At 40.8% G+C, this 20,906-nt stretch overlaps 1 long non-coding RNA gene across 11 annotated transcripts in view; it reads right to left on the bottom strand.

Moving 5' to 3' along the window:
* The window catches only part of LOC146399436 (uncharacterized), a 244,054-nt gene that overhangs the window by 153,344 nt on the left and 69,804 nt on the right, over positions 1–20,906 (bottom strand). For all 11 annotated transcript variants that reach the window (XR_014817726.1, XR_014817724.1, XR_014817731.1 and 8 more), the window contains exon 6: positions 338–463. This is a non-coding gene — a long non-coding RNA (uncharacterized LOC146399436). The remainder of the gene's footprint in view (positions 1–337; positions 464–20,906) is intronic.

A 20,906-nucleotide genomic window follows, 5' to 3' on the forward strand; every position in this document is an offset into this window, starting at 1 on the left:
CTGAATTTAAAAAGATGTTTTTTTAATTCAGAGAAACAAACAGGTGCAAACCTCCAAAATCTACCAAGGTTCAGTCAGAAAAGAATCAAAGTTTCTAGCAAAATAAATATACAATTTGGTGTTGCTTTTATGCGGGCAACCATCAGCCTAATATGTCATTATGTCAATTGACCACAGTTCAAGTGCTGATTTCTTGGGAGCTGGTACAAAGCTTGGGAAGGCTTGGGAAGCTAGTCAATAAGTAAGTGGTCTTTCCCAGCTTTGCTTCTGAAGGAACACTAGTCAAAATTGTGCTTAGAAACATTATTCCTATTGAGGATAAAGAAATAATACCTACCTGGAAACAGTACCATAACGACGTACATCTTTCTATTTTTCATGACTCAAAGTTCAGATTTAAGTAACATTCACCAGCAGATACTCTTCAGAACTGGTCTCTCTCTCTTTCTTCCTACGGATGCACCTGCAACATATGAAAGTTTCCAGGGCTGAGGTCAAATCAGAGCTACAGCTGGTTCCTAGACCACAGCCACAGCAGCACTGGATCCAGGCCATATCTGTGAACTGCACTGCAGCTTGCAGAAATGCCAGATCCTTAACCCACCAAGCAAGGCTAGGGACTGAACCCACCTGAACATGACATCAGGTCCTTAACCCGCTGAGCCACAACAGGAACTCCCTGAGCTGGTCTTCATCTGCTCTCTGGGGGTTGCCCCCATGGGTACACCCACTCATCTGGAGACATTATTGAATGCCGAGGCCTCTCTCATGACCTCAATGTCATATTGTCACAGGACAGCTCAGAAATCTGTATAGCAGCAGAACTCTATTGACCAGTGGGTAAACCATACATGGAGTAAAAATTCTGTGTGTCAGAATTTCAGAAGTCAGGGGAGAGCCAGACATCTTGCTGCTTGGCTGTTGATGTGGTTTTCTTAAGTCATAGAATCCTTTCTTTAGGCCATTTCTACCTGTTCACTCACCTTGCCCTCCAAAAGATTAATATATAAACAATTAAGCAATTAAAGGCAGCAAGTTTTTAAAAATTATTCAAAATGTGGAAATTACAATGACAGAGAAAAATCGTGTGTTTGGGGGCTTACAGGATCCAGATATAATACTTAAGCTGTCCAAGAAAGGTGAAAATTGAGGGCATGGGACATGGAAGGAAAAATAGTTATGATGGTTAAAAGCCTCTATTGGGGAAGAGTGATGGGAAGGTCTCTTTTTCAATGCAGGATAACAGCATTTGCACAGTTGCACTGTGAAAATACCCGATAATACAAAAGAGGCCTTAATTCTGCCATTTGCAAAGAGGCGTCCTCTGAGGGTTATCTGGTACCCAATCTGTCCCAAGTTCCCACCCTGTTGAGACCAAGCTGGGCATTATCAGCAACCTCTATGTATTAATCAAGAACCTGCTCTGACATGCCTAGTCTAACAAACTGGGTGTGATTAGAACACGCAAGAAGAAGAAGACACTCTGTTGCTCCACCAAGTTTTCCACTGATTATAACTTAAAAATAAGGAAACTTCAGGCTCGATGCTCTCCATTCCATCAGAGAGATGGCTAAGCTGACAGGGTGTTTTTCAAACCTTTGAACAAAAGAATCCATTTTTTTCCAACCCCTTACCGAACAATCTCTCTGACCCCTGATGAAAGAGAAGAAGCATTTACTGCCCTATTGCCCAATCAGTAGGTTTAGGTCTATTTGTAAGCCTCAGTCTGTCGAGTAGAACCCTAAAATGGCTCTGTACCACACCCCCTTGCCCAAGACTCCTGTGGGCCTGGAAGGAAGAGAGCTGTTGGTGGTCTCCTCTTCTCAGCCTCCCACACAGGGTGCTCCACCTATTTACAGGTATGAGGTCGGCTCCATGGAAATGACAAGTGGTCTTAGCAGTTTTATTCCTCTTATTCCTCTTTTGGAACCAAGTACTTCCAAAGGAATACAACACTCTTAGGAAAAAGAGACATTCAACTGAGAACCATCCTAACCCCAGCTTCTACTTCACTGACATTTTAAGCTTGAATTTAACTATATTAATATGCTCCTTCCAATGAAATAATGCCATTTGCAGCAACATGGATGGAACTAGAGATGATCATACTAAGTGACGTCAGCTAGAAAGAGAAATCCAAATACCATATGATATCCCTTATGTGTGGAATCTAAAATATGACACAGGAGTTCCCAGCGTGGCACAGTGGTTAATGAATCCGACTAGGAACCATAAGGTTGTGGGTTCGGTCCCTGCCCTTGCTCGGTGGGTTAATGATCAGGCGTTGTCGTGAGCTGTGGTGTAGGTTGCAGATGCAGCTCAGATCCCGCGTTGCTGTGGCTCTGGTGTAGGCTGGTGGCTACAGCTCCGATTCGACCCCAAGCCTGGGAACCTCCATATGCCACGGGAACAGCCCAAGAAATAGCAAAAAGACAAAAAAATAAATAAATAAATAAAAATATGACACAAATGAACTTATCTACGAAGCAAAAACAGACTCACAGACATAGAGAACAGACTTGTGGTTGCCAAGGGGGAGAAGGGTTAGCAAAGGGATGGATTAGGAGTCTGGGATTAGCAGATATAAACCATCATATATAGAATGGATAAACAACAAGGTCCTACCATAAAGAACAGGGAACTATATTCAATATCTTGTAAGAAACTATGATGGAAAAGAATATGGGAAAGAATATATATATATATACACACATACATACATACATATATATACACAAACATATATGTAAAACGGAATCACTTTGCTGTACCCCAGAAACAAACATCCCCTTGTAAATCAATAGATTTCAATAAAACAGGTTAAAATGCTTTTTAAAAATTAATGTTCTCCTTCCAACTTCTAAATGAATTTATCTTTCTAGGTAAAAATCTAAATGAACTGGAGTTCCCGTCGTGGCGCAGTGGTTAATGAATCCGACTAGGAACCATGAGGTTGCGGGTTCGGTCCCTGCCCTTGCTCAGTGGGTTAACAATCTGGTGTTGCCGTGAGCTGTGGTGTAGGTTGCAGACGTGGCTCGGATCCTGCGTTGCTGTGGCTCTGGTGTAGGCTGGCAGCCACAGCTCCGATTCGACCCCTAGCCTGGGAACCTCCATAAGCCGCGGGAGTGGCCCAAAGAAATAGCAAAAAGACAAAAAAAAAAAAAAAAATCTAAATGAACTAATAGTATCATTCAGTCATTCTACGGCCACTTGCTCTAATTTTTTTGTCCAATTCAATGTTTGGTTATAGACGATACCTTCAGCCTTGAAATCCAAGAGATGGCTTGCTTATTATCTAACTTAAAGAAAACACCAAGACAGCAGTAAAGAGAAAAAACCAAGCTCTGTGGTCCCCAGCTTGGGGGCCAGCAGAACCTCACTGTATGAAGTCAGGCTGCTCTTCTGCTTGTCACCCTCCTGAGAGTTAAAGAAGTGGTTTGCAGAGGGAGGGTCTCGGGAACAACAGGCACCCAGGCTTTGAATCTGTTTCCTCTGGTGCCAATAGCATCTATTCCTGTAGCACACGCCGTAACTACTCAGCCACTGAGTGGCTTCAGTTCTCTCACAGGCAGATGGCTACTTAGGAACGTGTTGGCCGCCACCTTGTGGAACCGAAACAAACACACTGTAATAGCCTGTTGGTGGCTAAAGGCTCCTAGGTTGTCACTGCCATGACACAGGTTCGATCCCTGGCCTGGGAACTTCCACATGCCATGACGGAAGGGGGAGGATGGTCTAGTTGATTTTTTGTCACTCTCGACATTTTGTTCTCATTTTTGATCACTTTTTCTTCTCTGAGAAAGAGCTTCTGTGCTGCTTTTGTTACAGGAGCATCTCCTACCTGGCAGGGAAAACAAACAAGCCTGCTTGCTTCATGGATGCTCCTTCTCAGTCAAAACGGAGCCATGGCATACAGAGAGCAAAAACTGCCATTCCTTGGAAAGTTCCTAAGCCTCACCGACAGTGCCAGGAATTGAAGCATAATCCCAGATAATTATATTTACAAGAAAGGGCCTGCCCATAATCTCTCCAAAAAATAATGTTATTCGCAGATGTTTTGTATAGAGATACACATACATTGGCTTAGCCATGTTTGGCTTCTGATCTTAGACTAGAAAATGAGCCTGACCTAACAGAAGTGTTTAAAATTGCCTGCCCTACAATATATCACATCACTTGCCCTCAATGCAAAGCTGGTCTGGTTTATTTTCCACTGCATTTTCCTGTTGCAAAGACATTTCTATAGCTGTATATATCTCTATAGATGGCTCTAAGAGAAGGGCTTAGAAGAAAGACTATACCCATGTTTGGATAAACATATCTATCTGTTTTACCTCAGAGTGAACTATCCCATCATGGGAAAGTTTAAGTCTGTTAAACATACACCAAAGTTTTTAAAGACTTTGATTATAAGCAATGTCTCTGTTTAAAAAAAAAAAAAACACAAAACTTTTTCACTTAGAAGGAGCTGGTTTGGGACAGTTCTTAGCAGCTACTATTTTTAATATCCATTATCTACGTTAATATATCTACTGTCTAGTTAATATCTAATATGTATTTTACTATTTTTTGCTTTATTATTATTATTATTAGAGTTTATTTACAATGTTTCATCAGGTTTTGTTATACAGCAAGGTGACCCAATCACACACACATTTCCCTGTGCCATACAGTAGGATCCCATTGCCCACATTCCAAATAGGACAGTTTGCATCCAAAAAAACCCCAAAATGCCCACTCACCCCACTCCCTTCCCTTTCCCTTTGTGCACCCCAAGTCTGCTCTTCTTGGCCATGATCTGTTTCTGGCTGTTGTTTTTTTTTTTAAGATAAGATTGTCTGTTCCATATTTTAGATTCCACAATTAAAAGATATCATATGGTATTTGTCTTTTTCTTTCTTACTTGACTTAGTATGAGAGTCTCCAGATCCATCCATGTTGCTGCAAATGGCATTAATTTGTCTCTTTTATGGCTGAGTAATATTCCACTGTATATATACCACATTTTCTTAATCCATTCCTCTGTCGATGGACATTTAGCATTTTACTATTTTTAATATGAGTAGATAACTCCTATTACTGAAGTTTGGGACTGAACCTCACAACAGTTACTGAAACTGTACAACATGGACATTAAATCCAAACAGATAAAATACAGGAGGCAGCTAGAGCCATCTTTCAGCAAAGCTCCTTCTTTCATGCATCCTGCTTTTTTCTTTTTCTTTCTTTTTTTTTTTTTTCTGTAACTGGAAGCGAGAACTAACCCTAACTAGAGTTGTGATTTTCTCAGCACGAATCCCCTTACAAGGCCTAAGAGATTTTGGAGTTGAAAGTTCAAGAGAGGTGGGAGGAAAGAATGTGAGGTTCTCTCAGGAAAACTCAGGAATCTGGTAATACTAATGGAAGAATATCTGGGAGGGGGAAAAACTGTGACACATGACAGAACCCAGAAAGGGAACCAGGCAAATGCTTTTTCTCAGTATTGGTCTGGAGCCCTGTAAGTTTCAGCCTCATTGTCAAAGCCAGGAGGGGCTATAATAGGTCAAAAGTCCCAGGAGTGGAATAAGAGGATTGCAAGGGGAAAAAGTTAAAGAGAACAGCAGACTGAAAAATAAAATGTAAGATGCATTCTTGATACTGTTTTGTTTTTATCTCTAAGTCCTGCAGAAGAAGACTAACAGAGTAACTAACAACAACTGGAAGTAAGAAAGATGCATGACGAGTTTTTGTTGTGGCTTAGCAAGTCAGTATCCATGAGGATATGGGTTTGATTCCTGGCCCTTCTCAGTGGGTTTAGGATCTGGCATTGCCATGAGCTGTGGTGTAGGTCACAGCTGTGGCTCTCATTCCATGTTCCTGTGGCTGTGGCAGAGGTCAGCAGCTGCAGCTCCAATTCAACCCCTAGCCTGGGAACTTCCATATGCTGTGGGTGTGGCCCTAAAGGAAAAAAAAATCCATGAGCTCTTTCTGAGGAAAGGAAGTGAAAGCAGTCACCAAATATTCATTCAGTATGTTGTGGTGGCCACTGGTGCTGTTCAAGACAGTGGTCAGTCTCCCAGGCTCAGGAAAGAATTGAACTTCCTAGCTCCAAAGTGTTGGGTGGGGTCATGTGATGGTTTTTGCCAATGAATAGAGAGCAGAAATGTGTCACTTCCAGGACAGAACATTGAATTGTTGATGCAAGGCTCAAGTTCTCTATTCCCTGGGGCATAGTGGCTTATAACTCAAGCTGGTGGCTTCTTAGCCACCCTGGGTCTCTGAGAGAATGAGCACAGCCCCTTGCATATCTGCGCTGAACATGTAATATAAGTGAGAAAAAAAACCTTTGTGGTTTAGGCCACTAAGATTTTGGAGATGTTTGTTACTGCAGCATGATGAAGCCAATCCTGATTGATACATACCTGCAGTAGAGGCAACGTGCTTGTCTCCCTGAAGTGGACAGAAGTGTGTGACATGGTCCTTATGTTCAGGCAATGAGTATTTGAAGCTTGTAGTGGAAAGGTAGAGAGGGCATTGACCAGTGTGAGAAAATCTTACATTTAAAAGAAGCTTTCTGCCTTCTCAAAGGAAGACTGAATTCATCTGCCAGGCAATTGTTACCTTATTTTAAGAAAAACACCTAAACCACCACCCTTTGGTTACAGTAATGCAACTCAAGAACACTCCCAATGGTTGTGAGAAAAGGAAAAATAATCCTCTAATTTAATTCAGCTCTTTTGGGAAAGGAAGTGAAGCCTTGATTTGGAAATGTCAATTGTTACGCAGAGCTTATTACAGATAAAATACACATTCATAAAGTCATACTATTTTCTGTATCTTTGTGCCATTTTGTATCTTTTTATGCGTGTGTGTCTTTTGAGTGCTGCTCCCGTGGCATATGGAGGTTCCCAGGCTAGGGATCGAATCAGAGCTACAGCTGCCGGTCTACACCAGAGCCACAGCAATGTGGGATTCGAGCCATGTCTTTGACCTACACCACAGCTCATGGCAACGCTGGATCCTTAAACCACTGATCGAGGCCAGGGATCAAGCCTGCCTCCTCTTAGATGCCAGTTGGGTTCATTAACTGCTGAGCCATGATGGGAACTCCCATTTTGTATCTTCTCAAGAAACAGATACTGAAAGTGCAAGCCACAAGTGTGTGAGGGGAGGGAGTCCATTAAATTGTCTGACTTTACAAGGAGCTGTTGTTCTACAAGCATTGAGGAACCACCAGTTTTAAGCAATAGGTTCTTGTTTCATTGCTAAGAAGGTTGTCTAGTATATAGTACGTGTGTATGATACAGTATAGTCAGCGTCTTGGATGCAAAGTAGGGAGGAGAACTCCATGGAATACCATTCCTGCTTCATGCACAGCTGCAGTTCTGCTACCCAATGTACATGCGACACCCCAACTTTGAATTTCCTGTCCTCAGACTGATTAATATTGACATACACATGGCCCTACATACAGGTGCATTCTAAAGGCAGATCTTGAGAAGACCAGAAATGAGACAAACTTGAAAGACTATAGACAATGTCACCCATAGACCGACCTGGCCAAATAAGGTCCCACTTCTTTACTCTCTGGAATTCAATACAAAACAGTAAAAGCTTCAGTCTGAGCTCCAGTTGGCCACATGTATGTGAATGAAAGCAAGATGCTGGTTTGCCACCCTGCATGAATGTGTTCAGAACCTGGCACTAGCAAATTTATGTTCAGTTTTTGTAACCCCATTTATAAAATATACCCTTCACTTGACCCAGGAGGAAGGTCTAAGGATTTCAGAGCTAAACAAGCTATTGTTCTGTTGGTTTTCTTCATCTGTGGCTTATTCCGTGTAGTGCCCTCTCTTCGTGTAACAGGTGTCATATTAAACGATTTCTATTGTTATTATCTTTATTATACACAACAACCTCTATGAAGCATAAGATACAATTGTCCCCATGTTAAGGAGGGGGAAAATGAGGCTTAGAGAGATTAAGCAAACTGCCAAAGTAGCTAGTTAGCCCTTTAGCCGAGATTCACAGGCAGGTTTGTTATTTTCCAAGCCTGGGTATGTATGTAATCACATCACTTTGACTCCTTCCCAGAAACTGCAGTCATCTGATTTGGGGCATCACGGACACTCTGACTTTCTATAAATATTTCTCATTTGGAAATGGTCACTATTAGTGTCGCCTTCATGTAAAGGGAGTATCAGGAAGTCAGAATTATGAAATTGTAGACCTGGAAAGGGCCTAAAAGTTGAGAACGATGTGGAGGACTCCATCACGGACCAACAAGAGGAGGACAAGTCAATGACAACAGCTCAGTGTAACATTTCTACAACTCAGTGTAACCACCACAACAGCCAACTAGACTGTGTCACCCACATGAGGATTACCTTCCAAAGCAAACAAACACTTTAATGTATCAGTTTTCAAGTGGTTTGTTTTTTTTTAAACCAACCACTTTGCTGAATTGTCACACCCTGCATATGCATTGTAATCAATAAATCCAAACATCAATTAAGAACAACACTGCATTACTAATTGCATCAAAACCAGAAGAAAACATTCATTTGAAAAAATTTTCCCATCTTCATCATATATATTTTTCAATGAATAGAATATTAAGTCTTTAATTTTCCCATCTTCATCATATATATTTTTTCAATGAATAGAATATTAAGTCTTTAATTTACATATATTTATTTTATGTCTCTTTTCTTAGTCCCACACCTGTGGCATATGGAAGATCCCAGGCTAGGGGTTGAATCAGAGCTGCAGCTGCTGGCCTACACCACAGCCACAGCAATGCGGGATCCAAGCTGCATCTGTGACCTATGCTGAAGCATGTGGCAACACTGGATCCTTAAGCCACTGAGGGAGGCCAGGGATCAAACCCACATACTTGTGGATACTAGTCAGGTTCTTAATCTGCTAAGCCACAATGAGAACTCCCTATTTTATGTATATTTTATCTGGTAGATTTGTGTGTGTGTGTGTGTATTTTTACTGCTCAGGTCAGTTTTAAAAACATCACTAGTCAGTTTTCTGTGTTTATGACAAGGGGTATTACTTCTCATCAATAGAAATTATTGTTATTTGAAAGATTTTCAATTTTAAATAAATGCTGATATTTTCTCCCTCTTTTAACACAATTATTTGCTTTGAATTCATCCTTAATCCATTCATATTATTCTTACCCAAATAATTTTTATAAAAACAGAATTCACCTAATACTTGTGGTCAAATCTGATAACCATTGTTTCATGCAGTCCCCACTAAGAAGTGAAAAATTACTTGGTATATAAACAAATAATTACAGCCAGATTCTTAGTTTTTATGCATTCAAAGTAGTTTTCAAGAACAAATAATGATACTAAACATAACTTTAAGCTTAAACAGATATCTTAATTTCATAGAATAGTCATATAATAAATGTAAAACTATATGAATATGTCATTTTTCACTTTCTCAAATTTCTCTCTGGAAATTTTCTAGATTTAAGAAATTAGTTAGGAGTTCTCATCATGGCTCAGGGGAAACAAATCTGACTAGTATCCATGAGGACACAGGTTTGATCCCTGGCCTTGCTCAGTGGGTTAAGGATCTGGCATTGCCATGAGCTGTGGTGTAGGTCGCAGATGTGGCTCAGATCCCACGTTGCTGTGGCTGTGGCGTAGGCTGGCAGCTGTAGCTCCGATTCAACCCCTAGCCTGGGAACTTCCTTATGCTGCGGATGTGGCCCTAAAAAGACAAAGAAAAAAAAGTTAGTTAAAGTGTTTAAAGCATGGTATTTTTCCCTTTTCTTGTAAACTGTATTCAGATATACACAAGTTTCAAACGACACAAATGAAAAGGGCTTAATCTCTAAATTATACAAACAACTTATACAACTCAACAGCAAAAAAGCCAACAACCCAATTGAAATATGGGCAAAAGACCTAAATAGACATTTCTCCAAAGAAGATATACAGATGGCCAACATGCACATGAAAAAATGTTTAACATCACTAATTATTACAGAAATATAAATCAAAACTACAATGAGGTACCACCTCACACCTGTCAGAATGGCCATCATTAACAAGTCAACAAATAACAAATGCTGGAGAGGGTGTGGAAAAAAGGGTACCCCTTCTACACTGTTTGTGGGAATGTAAACTGGTACAACCATCATGAAAAACACTATGGAGGTACCTCAGAAAACTACACATAGAACTACCATATGACCCAGAAATTCCACTCTTGGGCATATATCCAGATAAAACTTTCCTTGAAAAAGACACATGTACCTGCATGTTCATTGCAGCACTATTCACAATAGCCAAGACATGGAAACAACCTAAATGTCCATCAACAGATGAATGGATTAACAAGATGTAGTATATATACACAGCGGAATAATACTCAGCATAAAAAAGAACAAAACAACGCCACTTGCAGCAACATGGATGGAACTAGAGACTCATACTAAGTGAAGTAAGTCAGAAAGAGAAAGACAAATACCATATGATATCACTTATATCTGGAATCAAATATACAGTCTAAATGAACCTTTCCACAGAGAAGAAACTCATGGACTTGGAGAACAGACTTGTGGTTGCCAAGTGGGAGAGGGAGGGAGTGGGATGGGCTGAGAGTCTGGGGTTAATAGATGCAAACTATTGCATTTGGTGAGAATAAGCAATGAGATCCTGCTGTATAGCACAGGGAACTATATCTAGTCACTTGTGATGGAACATGATGGAGGATAATGTGAGAAAAAAAATGTATATATGTGTGACTGGGTCACTTTGCTGTACAGTAGAAAATTGACAGACACTGTTAACCAACTATAACAGAAAAAATAAAAATCATTACTTAAAAAGACGTACATAAAGAAAATTTGAGAGAACACAAATATAACACCTTAATGAATTTTCATAAAATGAAGACACGTCTGTAACTAACACCCAGATCATCCAACAAAACATGACCAGCACCCCAGGGCTGCCTTCTACCTCCGTTTCACAACCTTTTGAGTGTTAACCACTAGGCTGACCTAACCCCATAGTTTTGTTTTGTCTCTCTCTAAATTAATGTACATGGGATAATCCAGCACACATTCTTTGGGACTGTTGCCTTCCTTCAATCCTGTGTTGCTGAAATTCATCCCTACTGTTGCATATAGTTGCAGTTTGTTTATCCTTATTGCTTTCTAGTACTGTAGTGTAGGAATATATTGCAATTTCTTTCACCATTACATAGTGAAATGCTGCATAAGACATGCATACAGCAAAACCTTATGCTTATTTATCTAAAATTCAAATTTATCAGAGCCTTCTATACTTTGTCAGCTAACCCTAATCCTTGCCAGCACTTAGCACTGTCAGTAGAAGTGTCTACTTTAAAAACAAACAAGGAGTTCCCGTCGTGGTGCAGTGGTTAACGAATCCGACTAGGAACCATGAGGTTGCGGGTTCGGTCCCTGCCCTTGCTCAGTGGGTTAATGATCCGGCCCCTGCCCTTGCTCAGTGGGTTAATGATCCGGTGTTGCCCTGAGCTGTAGTGTAGGTTGTAGACGAGGCTCGGATCCAGCGTTGCTGTGGCTCTGGCGTAGGCCAGTGGCTACAGCTCCGATTAGACCCCTAGCCTGGGAACCTCCATATGCCGTGGGAGCGGCCCAAAGAAATAGCAAAAAGATAAATAAATAAATAAATAAATAAAAACAACTAAAACCACTTGCTATCTTTGTAAAACTGCATCTACAAAATAAAAGTGAACATTTAACAGCTGTTTGGTTCATCTGAACAGACAGGAAACTGGTTTGTTCAAGAATACTTCCTTTTGGGCGTTCTTGTCCTGGCTCAGTGGTTAACAAACCCAACTAGTACCCATGAGGACACAAGTTCTATCCCTGGCCTCGCTCAGTGGGTCAAGGACCCAGTGTTGCCATGAGCTGTGGTATAGGTTGCAGACACAGCAGCTCAGATCCCAAGTTGCTATGGCTGTGGTATAGGCTGGCAGTTGCATCTCCAATTCAATCCCTAGCCTGGGAACTTCCATATGCTGTAGATGCAGACCTAAAAAAACAAAAACAAACAAACAAAACCTTCCTTTTCCTGGGGAAAAAAAGTCCACTTTTTATAATGAAGTATGTCTTTTGGCTATCTACATTTATTAAATCAACTGGAACATGGCCAAGTCTTTACTTAATTTTTGATGTGTGAACAATTTCAATTGTGCTAGTAGTTTGCCTACAAACACAGAAGTTGTAATTATAACAATGTTTATCACATCTATGAAGTCCTTTTATTCATCAAGGCATGTTACAAATTACAAATTAGTTCTATAAGTTCAAAAGTTCTATAAGCCCCCCTCCACCACCCTAGGGAAAAAGAGAATTACCATATTGATTTTAAAGCTCAGAATCTTGAAGTCAAGATATGAACTGTCTAGTCACAGAGTAATTTCAAACCTAAAACCAAAGATCTTGATTCCATGATCCAAACGTCAAGCTTACATCTAAGGGGAGCATTAAGATTTCACCTAACAGAAATTATTGCCATTCTGTTTTTCTATCTAAAAATGAGAAAGAGAGTTGGGGGGTTAGAGGCTACTGAATTTTCAACAAAGTGCTTATCTTCCTTCTTAAATAGAAGCCTTGTCGGCAAGGTTTCAGCCTCAGTAAAGTTCTGATCTGTTTTTTGATTCTAAAAATATGAACACATCAAGAACACCAGATCCAGACAAGTGATACCCAGAGAAAGCCAGAAAAAAAATATAAAGTCATGAAAATTTAGTAGGGTCTAGAGGAAATTTAGAATATTAAATTCCAAATGATAATTTGCTGAGGATATTCCAAATTAAAATTACTGAACTAGTACTGAAAATTATTGAGCCCGTTCAATAAAACCGGTCTAAATTTCTTGCTTGACTTTTCCAGCCACAAAAATCTTGGCATGGAGGAACAGCATCCTAAAATGACTATTGTTCAGTCCAGATCCTGAACCTAGTGAGACTCTGAGGTCGTGTCGGGAACAGCTGGGGTGGCTGTGGGGAAAGTATTTCAACCTAATTCCATATTTGTCTTCAAATATTAACCAATGATTTATGAAACGTTCCTTGACAACTACGATTTTATTTTTTTAATGATTTTTATTTTTTCCATTATAGTTGGTTTACAGTGTTCTGTCAATTTTTCACTGTACAGCAAAAAGACCCGATCATACATACATATAAACGTTCTTTCCTTGACAACAAATATTTTAAAAAATATAAATTGTGTATTTTCCAGAGCAATTTTCACCTGAATTACCCCCTTCGCTTCTTTGGAAATACTTTCATCAAATTGCTTACACTAAAGATCTTTGACCCTTTCTCGGAACTTCATTTTCTCTTAAATGAAGAGAAATGGCCATTTAAAACATAAAAATAAAAGTATAGGAGATGCAATCCCACTCCTGGGCATCTATCCGGACAAAGCTCTACTTAAAAGAGACACATGCACCCGCATGTTCATTGCAGCACTATTCACAATAGCCAGGACATGGAAACAATCCAAATGTCCATCGACAGAGGATTGGATTCGGAAGATGTGGTATATATACACGATGGAATACTACTCAGCCATAAAAAAGGATGACATCATGCCATTTGCAGCAACATGGATGGAACTAGAGAATCTCATACTGAGTGAAATGAGCCAGAAAGACAAAGACAAATACCATATGATATCACTTATAACTGGAATCTAATATCCAGCACAAATGAACTTCTCCTCAGAAAAGAAAATCATGGACTTGGAGAAGAGACTTGTGGTTGCCTGATGGGAGGGGGAGGGAGTGGGAGGGATCGGGAGCTTGGGCTTATCAGTCACAACCTAGAATAGATTTACAAGGAGATCCCGCTGAATAGCATTGAGAACTATGTCTAGATACTCATGTTGCAACAGAAGAAATGGTGGGGGGAAAACTGTAATTGTAATGTATACATGTAAGGATAACCTGACCCCCTTGCTGTACAGTGGGAAAATAAAAAAATAAAATTTAAAAAAAATAAAAATAAAAAAAAAATAAAAGTATAGGAGAAATGAGACTGAGTTTTGTCCATATCCAACCTGATCTCCACCCTAACTTTGGAATTATATATATGGACATACATATACACTTATGGAAATACATGTATGTACATGTATGTACATCTATATCTATAGATATACACACAGTCTTTCTTCTCTCTTCCCTCTGCATTCAAGGGGGGTTGGTTCCGGAACTCGCCTCAGATAACATAATCCACAGATGCTCAAGTCTCTTATGTAAAATGGCATAATACTTGGTAATAACTAATGAAAACTTGAAATAATCTGCAGATTTTTTTTTTTTTTTTTTTTTTTGCTTCTTTAGGGCCATGCCCTTGACACATGGAGGTTCCCAGGCTAGGGGTCAAATTGGAGCTATAGCTGCCGGCCTATGTCACAGCCACAGCCACAGCAACGCCAGATCCAAGCTGCCTCTTGCGACCTACACTACAGCTCCTTAAACTCGCTGAGCGAGGCCAGGGATGGAACCTGTGTCCTCATGGATCCTAGTCAGAGTCATTTCCTCTGGGCCACGATGAGAACTCCTAGATGACTTTTAATACCTAAGTACAAATAGTATCCATGAGAATATGGGTTCGATCCCTGGCCTCACTCAGTGGGTTTAGGATCCAGTGTTGCCATGAGCTGTGGTGTAGGTCACAGACACGGCTCGGATCCCAGGTTGCTGTGGCTATGATGCAGGCTGACATTTGCAGCTGCAGTTCAGCCCCTAGCTGGGAACTTCCATGTGCCACATGTGCAGCCCTTAAAAAAAAAAAAAGAGTTAACATTGAGGAGTTCCCACTGTGGCACAGTGGCTTAAGAATCCAGTGCTGCCACGGCTGTGGCATTGGTTGCAGCTGTAGTGGAGTTTCAGTCCTTAGCCCAGGAACTTGCGTATGACCCAGGTGCAGCCAAAACAAAAGAAAGTTAATATTGACAATTTTCAATGGTTCAGCGTAAAGTATCTCAAGGATCCTTACAACCACCCTGTAAGAAAGATATTATTATTATTGTTTTACTAATTAAGCTGATTTCAAAAATGTTAAGAAGAGATCACTTCATGGCTCAGCAGTTAATGAACCCAGCTAGGATCCATGAGGATGCAAGTTTGATGCCTGGCCTCACTCAGTGGGTTAAGGATCCGGCATTGCCGTGAGCTGTAGTGTAGGCTGCAGATGCAGGTATGATCCCACATTGCTGTGGCTGTGGTGTAGGCTGGCAGCTGTAGCTCCAATTTGAGCCCTAGCCTGGGAACTTCCATATGCTGAGCATTCGGCCCTAAAAAGCAAAAAAAAAAAAAAAAAAAGTTAAATTGCCATAAAGCCATTCAGTAAAATGAATGCCTGCCCGATATTTAGGCCCCAAATCTTCAAATTCCAAATTCTTTTTTTTTTCTCCCACTATGACGTGTTAATTGCAATAAATTGCTCAGGGCTTTCAAGGTGTCTTGTACAGAATTTCAGGGTCTAAAAGCACAAGAACCACTGAGATAACCTTTATTTAAGTTTTGGAGAGCAAATTATGCAGACAAAGGAAAGAGAAGTAGAAGGAATATAATGGATCCTATTGTACTCTTGATCAGCTGGGACTATCAATCCCCCCTTTATGGACAGAATCATCAAAGAGAACTACATGGCCTCTCAGACCATATGCATTCCCTTTAATTTGAGTTCCTTTTTTCAAAAAGGGATTTTTTTTTTTTCTAAGTGGAGAAGGTCAGTTCTAAAACGAAGATAAATTCTCCATGGTCGGGGGAGGAGAGACAGCATCACCTAATTCATAGTCTGGATCATGGCACTATGAGTTTCATTCAAAAGATCTTGCCATGGGGCTCCTGTTGTGCCTTAGTGGTTAATGAATCCAGCTAGGAACCATGAGGCTGTAGGTTCGATTCCTGGCCTCACTCAGTGGGTTAAGCGTACCGTGTTGCCGTGAGCTGTGGCATAGGTTGCAGATTCGGCTCGGATCCTGCATTGCTGTGGCTCTGGAGTAGTCTGCATTGCGGCGACTACAGCTCCAATTAGACCCCCTGGCCTGGGAACCTCCATATGCCAAGGGTGCAGCCATAGAAAAGACAAAAAGAAAAAAGAAAAAGATTTTGCCTCACATGTGTCACTGGTCCAATCAACACACAAACAGTTACCAAGTCGAACCAGCATCCATAACCTGGAAGGCAGACCTGCCAGCAGTTTTAGGCTTCCTCCCAAGAATTCAGACCCACTTGTGGCGACATGCACGTAAAACCTGAGCCTTCAGGAATGGGAAAATGATAGATCTGCATCAATCTGACATCCTTTTCAAAACTTCTCCAAACTCTCAGCCCCTTCTCTATCACTTCCTCCATAATAGAAATCCAGGGCTGCACAGGAAAAGAAAGTTCAGGTGCACCTTGTCTATTCAAACAAAAGGCTCCTTTCCTAACCTGTCATTGTATAAAAGACACACTGTCTTCCGCAAAGAGATCACTGCTCTGAAGAAATTTTAAAAGTGACTTAACCTTTCACATCTGGACAGCACAACTTGGGAATGCAATGCAAGAGAATGTTCCTTAGAAGATGGAAACATATTTACGATCCCCACATTATAGGTGAGTGAAGCACGACAGGGAAGACCTAAATTCTCTTTGTAAACGAAATTGGTAAAATATGTTCGGGGTCGGGGAGTGGTATACACGCAGGAAACCTCGAACTTTCCAGAGCTGTTAAAGTGACAGACTCAAGATACAGAGAGGGCTGAGAAGTCTGAGCACAATGCATTTTACTTCCAATTTTCGTTTTTAAAGGTATGCCTAGCCTAATTTTTTTTTCCAGACATGTCTCAATTTCTCGGCTCCTGGAGGCTGGAGATGAGTACCAAATGTTTATGGCTGGCTAAAGTGACTCTCTGTGTGGAGGATTTTTTCCTGTTTCTTATTTAAGGCACTAGTAATTCATCTGAACTGTCTTTTTTCAGACATAGAAGAACCAGATTCTTAAATCCTCTCCTATCCTTCCTGCCTTCTCCCTACCCTTGTAGGAGAAATGGGAATTATTTTTTCCTGTCATCATAACCTTCTTGGATTTTTTAATTGTATTTTCTGATGCATCTCTTGTTAAAGCTTCGGGCAGTTTGAGATCTGAGGTATCGGAATGGCAGGAAGTGATTTACTAAGATTCATCCCCAGAGAACAAAGCCTGGAACACAATAGTGATTTTGTTAATAATATGAAAAAAGATTTTCTACATAGAAAGCACATTGGCATATGTTTCTAGGTTCAATGTCCATAAGGTTCCAATTTAGACTAGAAAGTTAAAAAAAAAAAAATCACAGCCAGCAATCCTGTATTATAGATTTGACATGGAACTAGTGAATTTTACTCAGCAAAACTATTCACCTCTAGGGGGAAAACCTAGTACAGTCAATTGACTAAGTCCAAAATATTCTTATGGGTTCAAATTGATAAAATATTTTCAAAGAAAAATAATGAAAAAAAAAATAGGAAGGAGTTCCCATTGTGGCAGGGCAGAAACAAATCCAACCAGTAACCATGAAGTTGTGAGTTTGATCCCTGTCCTCGCTCAGTAGGTTAAGGATCTGGCGTCGCTGTGAGCTGTGGTGTAGGTCACAGACAGGGCTCGGATCCTGCATTTCTGTGGCTGTGGTGTGGGCCTGCAGCTGTAACTCCAGATCGAGCCCTAGCCTGGGAACCTCCCTAAAAAGCAAAAATAATAATAATAATAATAACATAAGAATTCTCCCATAAAAAAGCAAGCCTTAGATTTATGCTAATTTGCAGTGAGTTTGACATTTAACAGTACATTTTTAGTTAACTGCTTTACCAAAATCTCTTCCCCAGGTCACATGTCCAGAAAATGCATTCCTTTTAGTCAAAAGAGGGAGAAAAGGGGAGGGAGCCTGACATCTAGACTCCTTCCAATTATTTCCTAAACCATTTTAAACAGCTAGGAAGTTAAGAATCTGAGCTCATCATGTATTCACCTAGTAACATGCATCAGGAGCCCAGTAAAAGTCAAAGACCCACGAGGCCACGCCTGCCTTTAAGGTGTTCACAGTCTAGTGGGAGAACATGACATGGAAACATTTAAATGCAAAGTGTGGAGTTCCCGTCGTGGTGCAGTGGTTAACAAATCCGACTAGGAACCACGAGGTTGCGGGTTCAGTCCCTGCCCCTTGCTCAGTGGGTTAATGATCCGGTGTTGCCGTGAGCTGTGGTGTAGGTTGCAGACTCGGCTCAGATCCTGAGTTGCTGTGGCTCTGGCGTAGGCCGGTGGCTACAGCTCCGATTCAACCCCTAGCCTGGGAACCTCCATATGCCGCGGGAGCGGCCCAAGAAATAGCAACAACAACAACAACAACAAAAAGACAAAAGACAAAAAAATAAATAAATAAATAAATAAATAAATGCAAAGTGCGAGGGCTAACTTCAGGACCAAACACTCCACAAACAACTCTATTCACAACTGTTCCCATCACTTCCAGAAATAAGGTGATTGATAATAGCTTCTCTGTACACAGGAAGCACATAGGCATTTTCCAGGCATCATGCTACACCCAGCCTTAACAATTTAGATAGGTATTATTTGCTCCATTTCATAGATGAGAAACCCTGAGCTTTCCTTGTACACTGTTGGTGAAAGTATAAATTGGTGTGGCCACTATGGAAAACAGTATGGAGATGCCTCAAAAAACCTCCATAAAGAGAGAACTACCATAGGATCCAGCACACCCACCCCTGAGAAGCTATCCAAAGGAAATGAAATCACCCCCTGGAAGCAATGTCTGCACCCCATGTTCATTGCAGCCTCATTCAAAATAGCCAAGACATGAAAACAAACCAAGCATCCACCAACAGATGAAGGGATCAAGAGATGTGATTTGTAAATACAATGAAATATGACTCGGTCAGTAAAAAGAAGGAAAGCCTTCCTTTTGTGGCAATGTGGATGGAAATTGAGGGCAAATGCTAAGTGGAATAGGTCAGAGAAAGACACACTGTTTGATCTCACATGTGAAATCTAAAAATTTCAAACTCACAGTAGCAGAGAGTAGAATGATGGTTGTCAAGGGCTTGGAAGTAGGGCAAACAAGGAGACGCTGCAAAAAGTGCAAACTTTCTGGGTTTTCTTTCTTTCTTTCTTTTTAATATTTTTTTAGGGCTGCACCTGTGGCATATGGAAGTTCCCAGGCTAGGGGTCAAATTGGAGCTGCAGCTGCTGGCCTACACCACAGCACAGCAATGAGGGATCAAAGCAGCCTCTGCAACCTACACCACAGCTCACGGCAACACCGGATCCTTACTCACTGAGCGAGGCCAGGGATCGAACCCATGTCCTCATGGATACTAGTTGGGTTTGTTACTGCTGAGCCATGACAGGAACTCCCAAACTTTCAGTTAAAAGATGAATGTGTTCCAGAGATCGAAGATGGAAGTGCCGACTAACTTTACTGTAGTGATTGTTTTGCAATTATATACATATATCAAATTATCACATTATGTACCTTAAACTTACACAATGCTATATGTCAATTATATCGCAATAAAGCTGGGGGGATAAAACTTAAACTGCAATGAAAAAGCAGCCATAGATAATACATAAATTAATGTGCATAGCTGTGTTCCAATAAAACTTTATGGACACTGGAAAGAAAAGGAAACACTGAAGTACAGAATATTTGGATCTTTGCTATTCAACGGATATAAAGTTTTAGTTATGCACGAAGCATAAGTGCAAGAGATCTGCTGTATCACATCGTTCCTATAGTTAACAATACTGTATTGTGCGCTTAAAATTTTGTTGAGGGTACATATCATGTTTCGCATTCCTACAACAGAAAAATTAATTGAGAAAAAAGAAGAAAAGAGGATTTCCTGTTGTGGCACAGTGGTTAACTAATCCGACTAGGAACCATGAAGTTGAGGGTTTGATCCCTGGCCTTGCTCAGTGGGTTAAGGATCCAGCGTTGCCGTGAGCTGTGGTGTAAGTTGCAGACGCGGCTCAGATCCTGCGTTGCTGTGGCTCTGGTGTAGGCTGGTGGCTATAGCTCTGATTCGACCCCTAGCCTGGGAATCTCCATATGCCGCGGGAGTGGCTCTAGAAAAGGCAAAAAGACAAAAAAAAAAAAAGAAAGAAAAAAAGATCTGAGCACCCTGAAGAGTGGAAGGAAATGGACACGAACTCAGTGTCTCACATCCTGATGACAGTGAATGGAGAAAACAAACAGTACAATGTCAACATACAAAAGTCAGTGTTTCAGAGTTCCCACTGTGGCACAACGGAAACGAATCCAACTAGCAGCCATGAGGTTGAGGGTTCGATACCTGGCCTCGCTCTGTGAGTTAAGGATCTGGTGTTGCCGTGAGCTGTGGTGTAGGTCACAGATGCAACTCGGATCCCGTGTTGCTGTGGCTGTGGTGTAGGCTGGCCGCTGTAGCTCTGACTCAACCCCCAGCCTGAGAACCTTCATATGCCAAGGGCGCAGCCCTAAAAAGACTAAATAAATAAATAAATAAATCTAGCAAAATATATACAAATCTATGTCCAGAAAACTATGAAACTGTGTACAAAGAAATCAAATAATATCTAAGTAAATGGAGAGATATTCTTTAAAAGGAAAAGAAAAGCACATTTAACTCAGTTGTCTAAAGCCACATAGCTCTTCGGCAAGAGAGCCAATACCTGGAGCTCCTCTAGCTCAATGTTCATGCTGATAGTTTAACTAACACTTGTGTTAATGTCTCCTTGTGGATAAGCCAGCCCTTAGTTGCTCTTGCATTGTATTAATGCAAACCACCAAATACTGTTTCAGCAAGGGAATCCCTTAGGGAATTCTCAAGACATTTTGCTTTTGGAAAATTATAACTCTTTATTCAACC

This window comes from Sus scrofa, chromosome 10 (assembly GCF_054392235.1).
Source record: "Sus scrofa isolate SSC_HxYL_T2T_F1_AM1 chromosome 10, Sscrofa_HxYL_maternal_Yorkshire_Landrace_v2.0, whole genome shotgun sequence".
NCBI classification, from domain to species: domain Eukaryota; kingdom Metazoa; phylum Chordata; class Mammalia; order Artiodactyla; family Suidae; genus Sus; species Sus scrofa.